Here is a 16,510-nt window from a genome sequence, read left to right as displayed (position 1 = left end):
TGCAGTGACAAGTACACGGTGATACCCTTCCCCCGTTACTTATCTCTGATGATCACATTGTAGAATAGTCGTTAAGCCCTAGTCTTCTTTTCCTTCCAATCTACTTTAGAGCCCGTAGGCGTACAATGACTTAGTTCTAAACATGACAGAGGTTTAAGACAACAATTTAAAATAACATATCGCACACAGACAGATGCAAGCCATAAGACTTCATGTCACTTCGATAGGTTGCGAACCAGTCCCGATGCTTCTTTATTCGCGCAATCTCTTTGTTACCTTTACCAACCTGAATGGATCCTGTTGCAGATCTCTCCCAAAAAAGTTGCTCATGCGGGATAGATCCCGGGATCATTAGTTGGTATACCAAGGACTTCGTCAGTGTCCCATTTTGTACGACGTCACTGCATTGGATTCAATGCACATCTTTTATTTATTCAACCAACAGAGTAGCAGAAATCACAATGACATTATCAGCGCCTGTTGGGAGACAAAACCACGAGATCAACAAATCACTGCCATTTCCGTTCTATCTCTGGAGGTCACAGCACGAAGATAACAAGATCGTAAACCTTTATGCTACAGAGATACGAAACGCAACCGTACCCAGTGCCACATGGCAAGGCCGGCGTTCACAGGTGAAACATAGTTGGGGTCAGACGCCTCAGTGTACGCACCAGCACAGACTATGTTATGCTTCCGCCTTACGTTACGCGAACAGTTCCCAAGTGAAAATCCATCTGCCAAATACGAACATAAGCAGACAGTTAGTTCGCCAGTAGTAACACCGACTTCAAGACGGTATCAGGACACTTCTACAGTAGCAGTCCAGAAGAGCCCAATGGAACACACTACTAGTTACGTTAGACATCGTTCACTAGATTAAGGATCTCATCAGTGCAAGAGAACATTTGACTACATTGCCAGCTATCATCTTCACACTCGAGTTGTGTAAAATGCATCTTCATTTAACAAATCATTGTAAATTATTGTTAATCTGTAATGCCGCCATTGTTTGGCCTTGTTTGCCTAAATCTTAAACATGGCTGTGAAACAGCAACTGTGTAAATCTGAAGAGGCTGAAAAATCAGCCAACCAGTTGCAAAACAAAGGTTTATTAGGCCTTGACCTAGGTTTCAATGTTTGTAAAAATATCTTTTTCAGAAGGAGTGGGCCTTGTGACATCACATGATGGTACACTAGATTAGGTGAAGCCGAGCGGCTCTTGTCATATATAAAATTGACAAAACAAGAATTATCCTAAGCTACGGCTTTAGATAGCAGCCAGATTACATATATCTTACTTCAGAATGAATGCTCACTAGCAAATGTCCACGGGTAGAGGCTCTTGTCAACATAAGATTGTAATAAGGGTCACAGGATACAATATTTGCATAAGGTACGAGTGCATCATGACAGAGCCTAAAGCCAACTGTTAAAGAGGATATTTTTACAAATATCGAAACCTAGGTCAAGGGCTAATAAACATTTGTTTGCAACTAGTTGCTTGATTTTTCAGCCACTTGTTTGCCTAACCTTATTTGGCCATGTGATGAGGCTGTGTTGTTGCTACGTTCGAGCAAGCCACCTAATAATGGCAACAAGATTCTGTTGTAAGGCGCTTTCTTAGTGCTACCTATATTATGTTAGACACCAGTTGTATTTGGTGAATGGAACACTTCAGCTAGAATAAACATTGCCATGATTATTTTTTACGTCCTGTAGAAAATTACACAAAAAATTTGAAATCAAAACGAAATTCATGGTTTCGTTTGGGAATGATTCAGTTTTTCGTATTTTTCCGCCAGCGTCCAACAGGCTGACTAGTCTGCCATCGACGTCTTTAGACGTCACACTGAAAGCGACTTACAAACCGTTTCCCAGTTGATCGAACGATAAAGCCCTGTACAAGGCTATATACAGACGGACAAATCCCTGAGGCGCCTCTGCATAGCACGAGGCACTGTGGCCTTCCTGATAACACGTCACTGTAACCAGAAACAAACAGGCTAGGCCGCGACTACTGTATATTACTTATTATCTGGTTCCTTACAGCACGATATGCACAGCTGCTGACGATCATCTCCGGAAGGCGTTTTCGTTGCGACACTACTGTTAAGGCTGGGTTGCACATGTACATTACACTGTACCCAGAAAGGAGGGGAAAAGCGAGTCTGCTCGTAGGCGAGCTCTGATAGAATCGTATCTTTCATCCTTACAGGGCTGCTATATGGTTCAAATGGCTCTGAGCACTATGGGACTTAACATCTATGGTCATCAGTCCCCTAGAACACAGAACTACTTAAACCTAACTAACCTAAGGACAGCACACAACACCCAGTCATCACGAGGCAGAGAAAATCCCTGACCCCGCCGGGAATCGAACCCGGGAACCCCGGGCGCGGGAAGCGAGAACGCTACCGCACGACCACGAGCTGCGGACAGGCTGCTATATGACTGTCCGTTGTGATGAATACTTCGTGATAACTGAAAATTTATGCCATTACGGGTACTTGAACCCACAGTTCCTTCTTCCCACGAGCAGTCGCCGTAACCATTAGGCGACCTGAATACGCCTTCTGGCCAGACATTGTTACTTCTGTTTCAACCTGTTTACTGCTGAACAAACATAGATAACTATCGCGTTTCGGAATACGAGGTCCGTAGGAAAGGATATGGAGATGTCACGACATAATCACATCTTCTGAACTTTCGTCCCCGATATAATTTTTTATGTCACTGCATGTAATTCGATTCAGTCTCGTCGATTACATTTACTTCATGTCAGTGAAATTAACCAACCTTTGTGATGCGATAAGGTCAATATAGTGGTCAACTACATAGTGCAAACATCGCAACACATTATGGTTAACAAGTCCTAGCATCTGACCTAAGTAATTGGCGAGACGGACACATCACATATGATGGACGTAGGACCAATGATTGAAGGAGACAGTTACGGTGAGGAAAATTGCCAATCTAACACACCAGATGTTCAACAGTAAGATATAATTGCATGAAAGTTGAGAACGAGGTTAAATAGCCAAAACTGTAAATTCCTTTACAGGCAATAATGACTAACTCCGTGCTGCCGTCTGGTGGAACCATTCAAAATCTCACTTCGCGACGTCACAAGAACCCTTCTACTTGTCGGTTCACGGAATAGTTCCCAACCTGCAAGAAAGTATTCTCCGTGCGTTGAAACTTCTCCCTCACGGTTTCGCTATGGTCGCATTTGGGAAAATCCACCTGTCCCTATGAAGATTTCGATCAAAGCAGTATCCCAATCCCCTTGCAACTCCGAACTTATTCCAGAAATCTCGTTAATGTCAGCGCTCGTCTCAATGAATACATCTTTTTTTTGTCATCCGTCTTCTGGTTGGTTTGATGCAGCCCGCCACGACAGCCAACATCTTCATCCCACAAGAGCATTTTCATCTGGCTCTGATTTATTTCATGGATATGTTAATGTCTTGCCCGACAAATTTTGCTTAATTCACGTCTTTCTAGCGAGTTCGCTGCTACAGACGTGCCGCTGAGGGCGGCTTTTGTTATGGCTGTACTGCTTGCGGAATGCTAGTGCCCATGCTGACAGTCGGCGATCCGGCCGATATGAAAGTCGTACTTGGCATCCGCTTTTTAGAAAGCTAAAATGAAAAATTTTTATTTTGGCAGTTCATAAAGTCTGATATCTTCACTCGACAAATAAATCAATTTATTTTCGTTGTCGATAATATTTACTTCTTCAACTTTTGTGGGCCTGCCTTATTCAGTTGAAAGTTTGGCAATAACACTCGATCTTCGGCAAAAACATTTGACAGTCGGCAACATAAACCAGAACATTGCATTGAAACAAGCGTTCAGTGCATAGTGCTGTGGAATGTGAAAAAAAATACCGCAAATTGGCATTCATAAGAAGAAGAACACCACCAAAAATGCAACAGGAGCGTAATATGTAAGAAACTGTCCACGCAACTTGTACGTGCAGTTCAAAACATTACTACTTAAGGGACTCCGGAACGCCCTATACTTGCAATGTTAAAATAACGCTTATAAATTACATCTTTCCTCACAAAGTATTTGAGGTAGGAAGTTGAACTTTTTACATATTATTTATTGGAATATGGGCTACAACTTAACACAGGGATTTTATTAAAGATGATTTTTTTTTCAATTGTAATGAAAATTCACAACATTTTTTTTTGCAATTTTTTATTTATATATTCAAAAATATACAGTTTTTCGGAAAAAGGCTGTGTTAAATTATGCAGAAGGTACTGTGTAACATTTACTGAAAGTCTGAAACAAATATGTTTGGAAGATCCTTAGAAAACATGTAATTAGTATGAGAAAATAAAAGTTTTGGGAATCGAGCGACAAAGATTGGATTAACTTTTTAGTGCATTCCAGGTCCATAGGATGGATTATCTTCATCCTCTGCAAACTCCTCCTCCAGCTTCCTCTTGTTCCTCCTCCTGTTTACTCTTGCTTGTATTTCTAGACTCTTTACAGCCGTGTCTGCAGCCCGAAGGCGTTCCTTGTCTAAAGCAAGCATCGCTCGTACCATGTTAGAACCTATCTTCATTCCCATATTTCTAAATACCTTGCACCTTACAATGTTGCCATCATTGAAAGTCGCAACAGCATCATACACACCAAAGTGAAGTGTTTCTATTCCGACAAATACAGTCTTGGGGATTCTCGACCATATAACACTATTTACACTTTCATTGGGGTTTTGAGATTTTCCGTGAATACACTTTTTCAACAGTTCAGGTGCTGCTAAGTCTCTGAAAATAGGTTTTATCACCTCCATTATTGCATGAGGCAGACTATGCTTATGAGTGTACACTTCACCAGTTAGCAATCCTTTGTTATATTTACACCAACTGTCTTCTACTTTGGGACACAAGCTATGTTGGGGATTTTCATCGTCTTTATTGTTTACAGTAATAACACATACCTTTGGCTTTCCAACATTTCTCCTTTTCTTAAAAGCCTTCAGAGGATTTCTAATAACTTTACTTTTACTCATTATTATACTTCAACAAAACAGAGACTCAAGAAACAGAATTAATTACGAATATTTTCGAGATAACGACAGAGTAAATAAACATGAAACAATCGACAATCACACCAGCGATATATATTGAACCATCACAGGTTAGCCACAAAACATACTTTATCTCACATCACTAAAATGTACCTGATGAACACGGACGTTAATAATAACACAATTTGACAGCAGTTTAACAGCGCCACAGTGGGTCACGCCCATGTCGAACACATTTCAAAAAAAAATTTAAAAATAGTTGTAGTCTTCGGAATTGAATAAATTATATATCTATTAAAAGGTAATAGTCTGCAGATTCAGAAAACGCAAAAAAGTAAAAATTGAACTTTTCATGATTTTGAGCCTTTCCGGAGCCCCTTAATAGGAAATACCAACCACCAGAACTGTTTATAACCTATAGGTACAGTGACAAGAATGTAAAATAAATAGCAAACATATGTACATATTCCAGGCCACTGATGATGCCTTGCAGAAAATAAGGCGAAACGCGTATGGCACTAAAATTGTGTTTTATTCAGTTACTGTCAGACGGTCCATAAGTAAAAATTATCAATATACAGTAATATTTACTTCCCACCATTAAACTAATTAAAACATTGCACACAATTTTAAAGACTTCGCAGAGGTAAAAATGCATTGCGAAACCATTGTGTACGATCGATTTTAGCTTGTACATTGCACTGAATGAAATGTAGATAAGATATCTAAACTGTATTTAAAATTGAGAGCATAACGATATCTCTTTCGTTCTCAGCTCGTCGGGTTTCATATCCGACAGAGACGCCCATTCACGTCCTTGCGCAACGCGAATCATGTGGCCATAACAGTCGTCGTACCGGGTATCTCAAACGATTCAAGATATTGGAACGAAGTTTTTTTTGGAAGCGATAGTTTTTTTTTTTTGGAAGCGATAGCATACAATGATTCACAAACGTTGTACGATAAATACTCGGAACTTTTACATTCTCTGAGGCAAAACTCGTCCGCAGCGGGGAGAGGTCGGCGGTTCAGGAGGCATACAGAGGTCCACAGCACTGTACGAAAACCCAAGCGGCGCACGTATACATGTTCACAGCACCTGAGGAAACGGCGTAGCAAGACGTGCATACACTCTCACAGCAATCAAAGGGCTAGTGCCATGTACGTTTTTCAAAAATGTATGTGTGAAATCTTACGGGACTTAACTGATAAGGTCATCAGTCCCTAAGCTTACACACTACTTAACCTACATTATCCTAGGGACAAACACACACACACACACACCCATGCCCGAGGGAGGACTCGAACCTCCGCCGGGACCAGCCGCACAGTCCATGACTGCAACGCCTAGGACCGCTCGGCTAATCCCGCACGGCCTACGTTTTTCCCCCCTCACGTCTCCGCACATGACCTTCCTTCCTGTCCCTTCTTCTAGGGTTTTCCACACATTTCTTTGCTCGCCGTTCTGAGGAGGACCTCCTCATTCATTCATCACTTCTCTTCACTTGTGCATACTTCTGTATCAGCATATCTGGTACGCTTCGATTCACTATTTTTGCAGTTTACACACTATCCACGATTCACTTTCACGGCACATAGCACTGCACGGAAAATTACTTATGGAATTTGGATCGAAACATTACTGCTCCAGCAACTCGCCCGCTACGAGTCTGGGAAACACGTTACCAGGACGAGTAGCTTATATGTTTCCCTCGCGCTGCGCATATTGTAACAAGTCGGCGGAGCTCTTTTTCCGAAAGCGGCGCTACCAGAATGTCATCATTGCGGTGCTGCTGGGGGTATCAGATTTCCCGGAGTTTCTGGACGGTGGGCGGTAATTGGACGCGTGATGAGCGCGCACGTGCGGCGTGGCGAGCGGTAAAAATACACTCCGTGCGGCGGCTGCGGCCAGCTATTTGTGAGGCGCGTGAGTGACGCCGTCCTTCAGGGCCGGAGAGGGCCCTCCATCCTTGCGAGTGGGGAAAGTGGTGCACCGGCTCCCAACAAGTGCCACGCGCATACTATTCATATCGAACCACACTCCACGTACGCCCGTCAGCTCTGGCACTCCAAATGTGGCCACACACCCAACTGCATGCTTGACAAGCATTTTATGCAAGCAAGTCCTTGGAAGGTAGGAGACGAGGTACTGGCAGAAGTAAAGCTGTGAGGACGGGGCATGAGTCGTGCTTGGGTAGCTCAGTTGGTAGAGCACTTGCCCGCGAAAGGCAAAGGTCCCGAGTTCGAGTCTCGGCCCGGCACACAGTTTTAATCTGCCAGGAAGTTTCAAGCAAAAAATTCATCAAGTACGTTTGTACAAGCATCTGTTTGTACTAGAAACACACTGAGAAGTCGTAGGATAGCGATCTGCACATATAAAGATGGCGGCAGTATCGCATACACAAGGAATACAACGGCAGTGCATTGGCGGCGCTGGTATTTGTACTCAGGTGATTCATGCGGAAAGGTTTCCTAAGTGATTATGTCTGCACGATCTGAGTTAACAGACTTTGAACGCGGAATGGTAGTTGCAACTTGACGCATGGGACGTTCCATTTCGGAAATCGTTACGGAATTCAATATTCAGAGATCCACAGTGTCAAAAATTGGTGCAAATGGCTCTGAGCACTATGGGACTTAACATCTGAGGTCATCAGTTCCCTAGACTTAGAAACTACTTAAACCTAACTAACCTAAGGACATCAAACACATCCATGCCCGAAGCAGGATTCGGACCTGCGACCACAGCAGCAGCGCTCGGCCACAGAGGCCGGCTCCACAGTGTCAGGAATGGTAGTTGCACCTAGGAGTATGGGACGTTTCATTTCGGATCTCGTTACGGACTTCAGTATTCCATGATCCTCAATGTCAGACATTACCTCTGACGAGGCGCAACGCGCTGGAGAGCATCGGTGTTTCTATAGAGATGTCAGTGCTAGCAGAGAAGCTACACTGCGTGGAATAACTGCCTATACATACAGTACACAGTGGCGAAGTCTTGACTATAATTTACAGTGTCAAAGGTAATTTACAGTGCCAAAGGTAATTTGCAGTGCCAAAGGTAAGATTCAGTATTTCCATTGGTAAGTTTTCGACCATTCGCGTCTCTGTCGCGAACTCGCACACAGGGACTGTTACCATTTCTTGCAGTTCAAACAATGGCTTGGTGGGCAACGGTTTGAAAATGAAGCAATCTAGACCACCACTGCCAACTGGTTCAGTTACAAGGCTCGGAATTTTTATGCGTTGGGCTACGTTCCGCGAAGTGCTTAGAAGTGAACGGCGCTTAGGTACGAAAGAGAAGTATGTTAATAGGAAATTGTAAGTACCAATAAAGCTTTTCCTGACGAATGTATTTTTATTTTACGGACGAGCAGCCTTTAATTCTAGAATAACTTTAGTATTATGACTCGCTCCTCATCAAAGTTTTGGACGTTCTTTTATGTTATGCTATCGTTCGCTCATAATAAAGGATTTCCTTCAGCTACGAGTGCAGTGTAGCTGCAACTCGCTGCATATCCGACTTCTCGCCTCACAATGGTGGTGGGTTAAGTTCCTGACTAGCGGGTAAGTTTCAAACCTTTCCACTGTGTCTCTAAGTGGAGGACATGAGAAACTGTTGATAATATTCTGTCCGTTGAAATTTTGCTTTAGTTTATTGAACCATACTGCTAATAGCTTGGTGCATATATACGGAGAAAACACAATACAACAAGTTAGAACAATGATTTAAAATTATTTTACGCTGTCCACAAAGGTACAATACATGTAGTTAAGAGACCATGACTTCTTAAATAAAACAAAATAGAAAATTAAAAGAACTCAACAGAGTTTGAGAAGCATACACCAGAGATTAGTGTGTTTGTGCATTCACAGATAGAACACCAAATTTCATATGCACACGTTACAATCTCGTACAAAACGAAGAAGGGCTTTGTATATTTGAGTACGTTCGTGACAAAATAGGTGCGCTGGTTGGAAGGGTCACCTTCAGTTTCACGAATTTGTGCTGTAAGCGATTCTGCTGCGCTTCGAAGAAACCGTATGAAAGCTGCAAGTGGATGACATCTGCTTATTATTTCTTCTGACAGTCGTAGCTATGCTGCTCAGTATGAATAGGCTACGTGCCGTCATCGGTTTTCCTCCACGTCTTTTCAGTTCCATCGTCATCCGTAACAGCACGCCAACAGAATACTGCAGCGCATTGCGCCAAGTCACACGCCTGTCACCTATGTAACACAGCGACTTTCTTGACACCATCGCTGGAGAAATCTCCCCGTTTAGAACAAATGCCTAATTTAATATTTGTAAAACCAGTAACAATGTACTTACATATAATTATGTCCTTTTTTTTTTTTTTTTTAGTAGTAGGTGACGTGGCTGATGTATCTGGAAGACTAGAGCGCAACACCATAATAATGACGATTTGAAGCATTCATGTGTGAAACGAGGCATAACGAAGTCGGTGGGACGACTGTTACGCACGGTTGAGCTTGTGTCCAGCGAGACACCGACGATAGTGTTGTGGTCACTAGCGTAGCAGAGTATGACCTAGGCCAAGAGAAGGACTTACGCTAGCGTCAGGAACACAAGAAGCCGCAACGGAGCCACAAGAAAAAAACCAAATGCTACAAAGTGATTAACTGCGTAGAAACGCTTTTAGCAGCAACAAGGGCCGTTACACAATCAGCCTTCACATTTGTCACCCGCACTAGCAGTATAAAAAGCGGAAAGAGACGTTGCTGAAGTGCTCAGTGACGAATCTCAAGGTGTAATGTCGTTGTAAGCAGTGGTTTGAAACTACGTCGGTTTGCAACATCTGTATAGGCGCAACAGTTCAGCGAGTTCACGATTGGTTTGCCTGGACATACTTGCAGCGTGAAAGAATGTATAAGAAAAAAGTAAAGCAGTCATCACTGCGAAGGTTTATATGAAGATCACTGTGCTACGGTAGTCATGGCACTGTTTTTTTTAATCTTTATTATTATTATTATTATTATTAATATCCAAAACTACCTATGAAGATAACAGTTCTGTAAGACATCAATTTACGGTGTTTAAGAAACATTGTTCTGGGTCTTTCATTAAAAAGCAATAAGTCTTGAAATTGTAATTTATAGTTTCTGATACATTTCTTTGTGTGCTCCCCGGTGTGAAAATATCCAGTATAATTTGCAGTTTCGCATCATGCGGTGACCCACGCTTCCTGAACGTTTAGAAATCGTTAAAAATTTTTACCAAACTGCCAATTACGTTGTGAGCGTCATCGTTTGTTCACCAGACCGCCCCGGTAGCTGAGTGGTCAGCGTGACAGATTGTCAGTCCTCTGAGCCCGGGTTCGATTCCCGGTTCGGTCGGGGAATTTTCTCCGCCCAGGGACTGGGTGTTGTGCTGTCCTCATCATCATTCTATCATCCTCATCGACGCGTACGCATTCGAAACTTTTGTGATAATGATTTTAGTTGAGGGGCACTTCACATAATAGTCATAAGCGCCCTGACGAAAAGCCAGCATGCTAATCCCATGGATGAGGACAATGACTGTCCCCATATGCAGAAGAGTTCATAATGCATTAAAGTCTGCCTCCCTTCCCCACCAATTTAGGGATGGGGCCCGACAGTTCACAAAATTTCACCAGCTTTGCAACACTGGAATCAGTATCTGCGAGGATGGTGGGCAGATATCCGTCGAGACTGAGGGCTGCCCTAATATCAGTATATAGGACACACGTTGCCAAAATATGCTGAACTGAAAGTGGCACGCGCCAAACTTCACAAGGTAGTGGATCCTCCCGCCGGAAGAGTTAAGCAAAAGCTCCTCCCAGCAGTGAAGCTTACATGAAGTCTGCCATGCCTTTGTGGTCGGTTTGAGCGATTGCAGTTTCTTTTCTGTCACTTTCAACCAGTACGTCTTCCAATGACGCAGAAAATGAAACGATGGCGTGCAACAGCACCATCCCGACATCCTTCCTTGGCGGCTTTGTCAGCCATGATGTTTCCCTGTATCCCGGTGTGGCCAGGTGTCCAGCAAGAGATCAACTCCTTGCCACGGTGTTCGAGCCGCTGTAAGGAGTCATGGATGAGCTGAATCAGCGGTCTACTGGATACATTTGGTGAAGTGCTTGCAGTGCACTAAGCGAGTCGGAACAGACAACAAACCTTTTGAGAGGTGGCATAAGCCCCCTCTCATATTTCTATCTTACGATTTTCCTCTCTAATTGCATGCAGTGAAAAGTTGCTATTCCTTCACACGCGGGCTTCCCACGCAGCGTCTCTCGTCACCCGGGTGGTCCGGTGACAGGCGGGCTCTGCTGATCTTGAATGGGTAAGCCGACGGGTCTGAGGGAGTCGAGTGAATGCTTTCCAGACGCCGACATTGTAGAATAGCGGCAGACACGCTCGGAGGGGCCTGAAGTAGCGGCTGGGCTAGAGGTTGCGTTACTTCGCAGAAACTTAGCGAAAACACTTTCTGGCGGGCTACCAGCGAGGCGTGGGAATGACTTGTGTACCCAGGCAGTTGTTGCGGGCAAATTCCCGCGCTTTCTGCAAAATCGTAACTGTGATTGGCTTGCTCAGGGCATATCTACGTGACGTAGCAAAATCGGCGCAGAAATAGGCCCCAAGAATCTCCATTGGTGGAATGGTAGTGCTCCGCCAATAGAGTGGAATTTTCCGCCGGTTTTCGAGTTGCTGATTGGAACGGTTAACCACGGCCACTGTCGTGGGTGCGGGAATGTTCTGTGTTCGGTTTGTACAGGTGCTCTTGTGGGTGGTCGGCTCTCGCTTTTCGGACGGAGTAGGTTACAAGACTGAGCTCTCGCTGGTCTGGACAGCCTGCCTTCCGTTGGCTGTCTAATATACTTTTATTTAATTGTAACTGTTTGACGAAGTTGCTGAAGTTTCGACTTCAACGTAACTTTCCGAGTACAGTTGGCAATTGAGCGTTCTGCGTACAAGCGGCCTATGTTGTCTGTCTTGAGCAGTTTTGGCTAAAGTTGACTGTATCGGAGTTACAGTGTGACTTCGCTTGATAAAATCAATCACTGTACCGTCAGTGATTGTGTGGCGAGCTTTCTTCGTCTCCCTCAGAGGCGCATTTGTATTGCTAGGAAGTCTTTAGTCTGGAACAACCAGACCAGGATAATTTGTTTCGGGCTATACTCGCGACATTATCATCACCACGACGGGACGTCGAAGCAACCAGCCATCGCCTCCGGTACGCCAGATCGTGTTCTGGCAGTTAAGAAGACAGTTTGGTAATGTATGTCCGCAGCACCGGCAGATAGGGATTTTCCTAGGTGATAATCAGAGCTCAGCAGAGCGCGCCTGTTCATCTTTTTCTAACTTTGTTCTGTCTTGGGTAGCAGCAATTAATGTTGGGTTGGCTGTGTATTTTCTCTTAAGATTTGAGTTGCAAGGAATTGGCTCCACATATCACTTCGTCATAAATGTCACAATCTAGTTTAGGGACAACGTCACCTTCACAGCATTTATTTGAGTATCCAATTTGAGCCAATTTGATGTACTGTAAAATGTTTCATGTGTTTTGTTTATTATTTTGATTTTAGTCATAATAAATCATGTTGTTATTTTGGACAGAACTTTCATTCTGTTAATTGGTAGAGCAACCCTTTCATTTCTCACTACGTTAATGAAACTTTCCTTTATTTAACTTATTTATCAAATTAAATTATTGCAGGTGCCAAACTCTTTTCTACTCCACTTACAGGGTCGATTACAGTCAGTTCGCGTTTCTTTTTTAATCCATGTGCAACAGCAAAAGTTGGAGTTGGAATAGGGGGGGCTTCGGGCATACTTTATATATGAAGATTCTAGAAGAATTTAGTGTTAAATACACTGCTAGCCCCGGCACCTCGCACCTTGAACGGTGAAGTCTGTGAACCTTCTACAGTGCCATCAGACTGCCATATAATTTGGCATCATAATTTGTAAATTGTTCCGGAAGATGCACTTTAAAAACCCTATCAGGGAAAACAGCAGAACAACCGAGGACATTCTCTTGCTGGGATCCATCTGTATAAAGGACAATAAAACTGTGGGACGCACTTAAAATGGACGAAATCCAAGTTGTCAAAATATAATCTGGAGTACAAGTTTTCTTGTACTGTGCGAAGCTTAAAATCACTTTGGGCCTCTGAAGACGCAAGGCGGTAATGCGTTCCATCTCTGGCTATGTATTTTGATGCCTGACAGATCCAGATCCTCGAAACTTTTGTATTTTGTCTGAATGTTCTGAGGAGACTTAAACGGACTACGATCTCTTTTTTGTGAGAGGATTTCTGACGAAATTAACACACGTAATAGGATAAGCGGAAATGTTGAAAGCATACCGTAGAAATATTTTGAAATAAGTGTCAATAAGGAAATTTTTGACTGGTGAAAAACACAAACATTTTGTGACTAAATGAAGCTAACCACTGAGACGCTTTACTCGAAAACACTACTAGCTGTGACGTTCATTAAATGCCACCTGAATTAAATGAAGGACATGTACAACCAAAAACGTTGATATACTTGAAAATGGAGTTGTAGCTCCGAAATGCTTTGGACTTGCACAAGAAAATGAAATATCGTGAGTGAAGAAGGCGTTTTAGTACCAACAATCTGCCACTGCTTGCTGATAAGGCTGCAAGGTACGTGACGGTGTCACCGTTGAGTGACGGTAGAAGCACACAGAATTATGTGGGCAGAGTTTCTGTTTGGTACATTGAATAGCGGCTTCCTCTAAATGCGGATAAGTTAATGCCGATGAACAGGAACAATAATCACGTAATGTTAGAATCAGTTCTAGCACGGGGTCATTGACACAATCAGGTCGAGTAAATATCGAAGCATGAAGCTCCAAAGCAATAGCAGATGGTGCGAGCATCTAAGGTTGATTGTAGGAAAGGAGAATAGTAGATTCCGGTTTATTGGGAGAAATTTAGAAAAGTGTAGCTGATCTATAAAGGAGACAGCATAGGCAACACTAGTGCGACCCATTCTTGAGTTGGAACTCAATATTTTTCAATGATCCTATGTATGCTAACAAAAAATACTGAAAATTTTCCGGCTGAAAGGGGCTCTTCCACCTGACGCATTGATTACAGGGAGTGTCTTATGTGGACACAAATATGAATTTTTAAAGAGGAAAATGTAAGGAATAAAACTATACCACCAGGTGTAGCATTAATTTTTATCTTACTTGAAAGAAATCACGAAAATCACATATTTTTCACACGTTCAAAGAGTGCTACTCCCATGTAGCTGAAACGGACGCACGTCTCCTTGGATCTTTATCACCTTCGCCGTTCACTGAGTTAACAACTGAAAAACAGCACCTGGAAGACAGTCACAGAAAGAATTACATGTAACTTCCGCCGTACACACAGAGACAAGTAACATATTAAATTATTAACTGCCGACCTGATCTCCGCAATCGCTGAGGTTCTTTGCTATAAACATGGGTACTTATGAACTGATATCGATCGAATTCAGACTAAATGAATTTAAATAAAGTATGAAAACTGAACATGAGACGTGTCAGGCCGACAACACACCGTCACGTACAAAGACATCGAAGCAATTCAGGGGCGTGCTGAGAAGTTTCGTTGCAAATTTTCACCTGGTGGCCTGGCTGTTTTTGCCGGTAGGTTCCGTCGACACGCGAGTACCATGGAAATATTCGGTTAACTCCAGTGGGAATCCTGGACGAGAGAAGTTCTTTACACGAAACACCGTTGAGAATGTTTAGTGAACTTGCATTTGTGAGACGCTGCAGAACGATGCTACTGCACCAACGCCAATCTCGCGTATGGACCGCGAAGTGAAGATCAGAAAAATAAGGGCTCATACGGAAGCAGAGGCGCGCAGTGTAGCCACGCGGACTGGGGGACCTTGTACGGTTCGCCCCCCCCCCCCCCCCCCTCCTGGCGGAGGTTAGAGTCTTCCCTCGGGCATAGGTGGTGTGTGTGTTGTCCTCAGCGTAAGTTGGTTTACGTCAGATTTAGTAGTGTGTAAGCTTAGGGACGGATGACCTCAGCAGTTTGGTACCATAGGCTCTTACCACAAATTTCCTAATTCCACGAAAGAATAAAGTTCAAATGGTTCTGTGCACGGATCTAACATCTGATGTCATCAGTCCCCTAGAACTTAGAACTACTTAAACCTAACTAACCTAAGGACATCACACACATCTATGCCCGAGGCAGGATTCGAACCTGCAACCGTAGCGTTCGCGCGGTTCCAGACTAAAACGCCTAGAACCGCTCGGCCACAACGGCTGGCCAGTGGTTTTCCCTCGACCCTTTTCCGAGTGTAATAGGACAGGGAACAACTGTCAGTGGTGTAGGGTACCCTCCACCATGCACCGGGTGATTGGCTGCGCAATGTATAAAGATGAAAAGTAAAGGAGTACTCTAAGCCGATATCCACTGGCAGCCCGTGTGGCAGAAACGTTCGATCTGTGGTGGCTGTGGACCGTGTTTAACATTCTAGCGTCCTCTCCTGAGCGGCTGTATCAAGAACATTCGTCAAAGGCGTATGCACGGGCTGGCGCACGTGTCAGCTGGATCTAGTGCTTGTCGTCACCAGTGGTATGACGTAAAGAAACCGCGTGCGGCTTAGAGGTGGGCGCAGCCGCATGCGCCACGGGACGCGGCCGAAAGTCAGAATCTCTGGTGGGGGGAGGGGTGCGGATAGCGGGAGGCTGTGGTACACTCGAGGGGTGGGAGAAGCAAGAGGGGGGGGGGTGGATGCTGCGCGCGCTGGAGAAAGCAGCCACGCGGGCGCGCTGCGCGTGGGATGTGGCAGCACGTGGGGAACGCCGCACGTGCAAGCAGGTGGGGCGCCGATACACGTGCAGCCTGCGCTCTATCTCCATAAACTCTCCACATCACGCAGAACACTGATACTCTGTCAAAGTAATGCAGAGATTGGAAATAGCTTGACTAGTGATGTGCTCACCAATCAAGTTCGGCGCTCAACATAAAGCAGCAGAATGCGAACGCCGTACCCTAGGAAAATAGTTACTGTACTGAAGGTTGCGTGCTTGCACGCTTGCAGATAGACTCGCGATAAATTCTAAAACAGCTACATCAATATGAACCAGTAACAATCATTTCAGAAAAGTAAATACGATAATACAGTATACGCACACAATGTGACCACCTGCCAAAAGCCTGAATAACCACCTTTTGTAGCGCGAGACGTGCAGGAAGAGAGCCACTCAGGTTTTGGAACATACCGACAGGGACGTGGAACCGAGCCGACTCCAGTGCAGTGGCCAGCTGCGCTAGGTTTCTCAGCTGAGGATCCATGGAGCGTACAGCCCAACAGAGGTGATCCCACAGGTTCTCGATTGGGTTTGCATCTGGGGGGTTTGGTGGCCAGGTGAGAAGGTTAAATTCATCCTGGTGCTCTTTGAATGACGCATGCACATTGCGAGACGTGTAATATTCTG

General features: G+C 44.1%; 1 protein-coding gene and 1 non-coding gene across 2 annotated transcripts in view; one reads left to right on the top strand and one right to left on the bottom strand.

Annotated features, from left to right (window-relative positions):
• The window catches only part of LOC126259739 (thyrotroph embryonic factor-like), a 641,028-nt gene that overhangs the window by 255,429 nt on the left and 369,089 nt on the right, over positions 1-16,510 (bottom strand). The window lies entirely within an intron of this gene.
• Positions 7,238-7,312, top strand: Trnas-cga (transfer RNA serine (anticodon CGA)). The gene has a single exon. It is a non-coding gene; the product is annotated as a tRNA-Ser (tRNA).

The sequence above is a fragment of the Schistocerca nitens genome, chromosome 5 (assembly GCF_023898315.1).
Source record: "Schistocerca nitens isolate TAMUIC-IGC-003100 chromosome 5, iqSchNite1.1, whole genome shotgun sequence".
NCBI classification, from domain to species: domain Eukaryota; kingdom Metazoa; phylum Arthropoda; class Insecta; order Orthoptera; family Acrididae; genus Schistocerca; species Schistocerca nitens.
Note: the sequence above shows the minus strand (reverse complement) of the source record. Positions and strands in the feature narration are given on the sequence as shown.